The sequence below is a fragment of the Citrus sinensis genome, chromosome 3 (assembly GCF_022201045.2).
Source record: "Citrus sinensis cultivar Valencia sweet orange chromosome 3, DVS_A1.0, whole genome shotgun sequence".
Classification (NCBI taxonomy): domain Eukaryota; kingdom Viridiplantae; phylum Streptophyta; class Magnoliopsida; order Sapindales; family Rutaceae; genus Citrus; species Citrus sinensis.
In genome coordinates this window covers 18,024,527-18,029,652 of record NC_068558.1, presented here as the reverse complement: position 1 = coordinate 18,029,652, position 5,126 = coordinate 18,024,527, and the positions used below count along the sequence as shown (strand labels likewise).

The 5,126-nt window shown below is 34.6% G+C and overlaps 1 non-coding gene across 1 annotated transcript; it reads left to right on the top strand.

The window, feature by feature from the left end:
• The first annotated feature begins 2,099 nt into the window (after nt 1-2,099).
• On the top strand, nt 2,100-2,206 carry LOC112495936 (small nucleolar RNA R71). The gene has a single exon (XR_003062353.2). It is a non-coding gene; the product is annotated as a small nucleolar RNA R71 (small nucleolar RNA).
• Nucleotides 2,207-5,126: the final 2,920 nt, after the last annotated feature.

Genomic DNA, 5,126 nt, shown 5'->3' with positions numbered 1-5,126 from the left:
AGTCAAAATTATGAAAAAATCGATATAAGTGTGCAAAATATTTAAAGAATCATAATCAAGACGAAACTAACACAAGAATCAAGTATAAATTAAGACAATATTCATCCCTTTCTAAGAACCATATTCATTTTCAACAATATACTCATCAAAGGCATAACATTTTTTTTTTAATTTTTTTAGATTTGTTTTCTTTTTTTAAAGAAAAAATTGACAGCAAATATTCCTACCCCCAAACTTATGCAAAAACCTAGAACAAAACAAAATAAAATAAGTAAAAGAAAAGACATAAGAAATAAGAAAAGACAAAAATGACAATAATAAAGTTTAGAAAGCTTGGGTTGCCTCCCAAGAAGCGCTTAATTTATAATCATTAGCTTGACTATCTTTGGAGAGATCGTTCAAGGAGGCTCGTGGATGGAAGGAGATGATCTGGATGGATCTTGCCCAAGTTGCTTGCAATTAGATCTCTTCCCATGAAAATGAGGAGATGGATCTTCATTAATAGATTGCTTACGTATTGTATAAATGTCAGGAGGGTCAAATAGATGCTTATCCTTTAAAGGTTTGGCCATTTTTCTATCCATGGTGTCTTCTTGGAAACATTCTTTGAGTTCAGTTGGATACTTGATAGGTGTGTACACATTAAAAATGGCTTGCTCATTTTGAACTCTTAAAATCAATTTCCCTTCCTGAACATCAATCAAAGCTCTTCTTGTAGCTAAGAATGGTCGGCCTAGAATAAGAGGCAACTCTATATCTTCAGCCATATCCAAGACAATAAAATCTGCAGGGAATATAAACTTATCAACTTTCACAAGCACGTCCTCAACTATGTCTCTTGGGTACTTTATAGATCTATCTGCCAATTGGAAGGTAACAGTTGTTGCCTTAAGTTCACCCAAACCTAATTTCTTAAAAACAGAAAAAGGCATCAAATTAATGCTTGCACCTAAATCACACAAAGCTTTTTCAAAATAAGTATTTCCAATAGTGCATGGAATATTAAAACTCCTTGGATCTTTCAGCTTTGGTGGCAATTTATTTTGCAAGATGGCAGTGCAATCCCCAGTCAACATTACAATTTCATGTTCCTCAAATTTTCTTTTGTTGGACAATATTTCCTTCATAAATTTGGCATAAAGCAGCATTTGTTCCAAAGCATCTGCAAAAGGAATGTTAATATGCAATTTCTTAAACACATCAAGAAATTTTAAAAATCACTTATCTATGTTATTTTTCCTGAGACGTTGAGGAAAAAAGATTAGAGGAACGTAGGCCTTGACTTGTGCTGTTGGTTTAGGTTGTGGTATTTCTAAATTTATTGCATTTGAAACCTTGGTGGTGTCTTTAGCTTGTCCTTTATCAACTTTCTTTGCTTCTTTTTGCGGCTCATCAAGTTGTTTACCACTCCAAAGTACAATTGCATTAACTTGCTCCCTGGGATTTGTCTCGGTGTTGCGTGGCAGAGAGCTTTGTTGTCTACTGGATAGCAAGTTTGCAATTTGACCCACTTGTACCTCGAGGTTCCGAATTGATGCAGCTTGATTATGAAAAGTTGTCTCTGTTTTGGTCATGAATTGAGACATATTTGTTGTAAGCTGGGTAAGAGCATCTTCTAAGTTTGACTTTTTTTCTTGTTGTTGGAACCCTGGAGGTGGTGCCAATGCATTTTGGGTGTTGTTCCATGATAGATTTGGATGGTTTCTCCAGCTTGGATTGTAGGTATTAGAATATGGGTTATTTTGTTGCCTTTGAAAGTTTCACACATAATGAGCTTGTTTAGTAGATGATGGTGCAAAAGGACTTCTAACTTGGCAATTAACGCTTGTATGATTCCCTCCACATAATTCACACACTTGCGGTTGAGTTTGAATATTCAGATTGTCCAACTTGTTACAAATTGCAATTATCTGTGCGTATAAAGCGGTGACCACATCAACATTATGGACTCCTGTAGCTCTCCTTGATATTGGTCGCTCTAAAGACCACTGGTAATTATTAGAGGCCCGATTAACGTTGCTCCTGCTGCAGCATCAATCATTGTTCTGGTATTGGATCCCAAACCATTGTAAAATGTCTGTACCTGAAGACAAACTAGTAGACCATGATGTGGGCATTTTCTTAGTAGGTCTTTGTATCTCTCCCACGCTTCATATAATGATTCCATCTCGAATTGAGCAAAGGTTGTGATGTCATTTCTCAACTTGGCTGTTTTTGCTGGAGGAAAGTACTTTGCTAAAAACTTCTGCGCTAAACCATCCCATGCAGTGATTGTTCCAGCAAGGAGTGAGTTTAACCACTCTTTTGCTTTATCCCTTAGTGAGAACGGGAAAAGCCTTAGCCTGATAGCATTGTCTAAAACACCATTTTGCTTAAATGTGTCACAAATTTCCAAGAAATTTGCAATATGAACATTTGGATCATCATTCCGCATCCCAGCAAATTGTACTGACGTCTGAATCATCTAGATTATAGCTAGCTTAATTTCAAAATTATTGGCCTGAACGAGCACCATTAATTAAGCTTCTCAGTCATGATTAGTTGTAGCTCCTGTAAAGCTTCTCTCCTTTCTCTATTAAGCCTTCTACACGTACGTTCAATCTCTGGATCAAAAGGCAGTAAATCAAAGCTTTTTAAACGTCTCATAAAATTAAATAAAAAAATTAAATTAAATTAAAAAATAATAAAATTCAAATTCAAATTAAACTAAGGTTAGTTGGTATCGATACTAATCCAAACAATCCCCGATAACGGTGCTAAAAACTTGATGCGTAAATTAGCAAGTGCACTAGTCGGCACAAATAATATAATGAAGAGTATAGTATCGTCCCACAGAGATCGTATATCCTATTAGCTACCAAATTTATTTTAACCCTAAATTATTTGAACAATCGAATAAGCGAATTTAGATTAAAAATTAAAATAAAAGAAAATAACTAAAAATTGAAAAAAGATGCAGGTAGTAATAGAAATCACCAAGAGATTAAGACGTTAGGACATCCGATTTCACCATAACTAATCCAATTTAATCCTCCATCTATGCTATTAAAATTTATTATCCATGGTTACAATGAATTTCCCTAGTCTATTCAATATCCTCTCTCGAGTAATATCAAAAATACCTTCACATATTAACCCACTATATCTCTATGTGAATTTAAATATGCAAAGATTCATTAAGCTCTATGGAAACTCTTAGAAAAACTGTATGAATCACGTTGGCACATCTCTGTCTTTCGTTCAATTCATGGCATACATTACACAGAGCAAAAATACATAAATCTCCTCTAGGTCTTATTATGTATCCTCAAATCATTTAAATATTAGCCAGATATTTAAAAGTATTAAACACAATAATGAACAATCACCCATGAAATAATAAACTGAAAATAACATAGATTTATGGAATTAAATCTTCATAGTTAGGTTATGTCGTAGCCCTAGCAAAATAAATTAGTTCATGGGAATATAAAAAGAATCCATGAATTTAATTGGAAACATTCAAGTAGGACAATTGGGAAGAGGAAAAGAAAAACTCAAGAATTAATTCCCTCCTCCCTCTAAATCTCTTATGGCTGCTTCGTTCTTTTTCTTCCTTCTCTCCCGGTTTTTCACTCCAATTTTCACGGCTGCTCTCTTTTTGTCTTCTCAATTTGTGCGACTACCCTTTTGCTTTTGTTTCTCCTCCTTTTTATATTATTGCTCAACCCACAAATCCTTAAATCAAAAGGATTTTAAAACAAAACAAACCTAGCCAACCTTTTAAGCCCATGCACGTGAGCCCACTTGACAAATGCCAATGCTTTATGTAATCATCCACGTGACTTGTACAAATAGCCAATAAATTTCTAAAGTTATTTGGTAATAAATCTAATAATTATTTTTTAAGCATTATTCTTTCCTCTTTTCACTCACAATCTGTAATTATTTCCATTAAGCTCCAATTTGTTTCCTATTTAAGCTTCCGTTCTCATGAATATTCCCAATATTCCTACAATGACAAAATATAAAAATTAAGATAAAATTAATGTAATAAAATATAATTTAACATAAAATTAAGTTATGGAAGAATTAAAATAATATGAAAATTATTAGCACATCAAAAGCTAATAATTGCAGAGCTCTAATAGCTAATTTTTTAGTTAGGCCGACTTTGATTGACAAAGTCCATCAGATACAAGATCAGGATCCACAGCTAATGAAGTTGAGAGAGGATGTGCAAAAAGGCCTGCGAACCGATTTTGCGGTGAGAGATGATGGAGTTTTAGTGATGGGTAATCGACTTTGTGTACCCGATATTAAGGAGTTGAAAAAAGAAGATCATGGAAGAGGATCCTTGTTCAGCTTATGCAATGCATCCTGGTAGTACGAAGATATATTGTACCTTAAAGGATCATTATTGGTGGTAAGGTATGAAGAGAGATATAGCAGAATTTGTATCTAGATGTTTAGTTTGTCAACAAATTAAGACTGAACATCAAAGGCTTGCAGGATGTTCTCAACCGCTTCCTATTTTTGAGTGGAAGTGGGAGCATATCACCATAGATTTTATGGCGGGACTTCCATATACCCATAGTGGACATGATAATGTTTGGGTGGTTGTTGACCGGCTCATGAAATCTGCTCACTTTTTACCTTTCAAGACCACTTATTCGATGGATAAGTTGGAGAGTATTTATGCGGCTGAGATTGTTCGACTTCACGGAGCACCTGTGTATATTGTTTCAGATAGAGATTCCCAGTTCACTTTTAAGTTTTGGACTAGGTTGCAGAAGGCTTTAAGCACAAAGTTGAATTTTAGTATAGGTTTTCATCCTTAGACTGATGGACAATTAGAGCGTACTATTCAGACATTGGAAGGTATGTTGTGAACTTGTGTTTGGAGTTTTAGGGTAGTTAGAACATTTATTTACCTTTGATAGAGTTTTCTTATAACAATTATCAAGCTAGCATCGAGATGGCACCTTATGAGGCTTTGTATAGCAGGAAATGTAGAACTTCGGTATGTTGGGATGAGGTTGGCGAGCGGAAGCTTTTTGGTCCCGAATTGGTTTAGAATATTAATGAGAATATACAACTTATTTGGGATAGATTAAAGGTAGCCCAAAACAGACAAAAGAGCTATA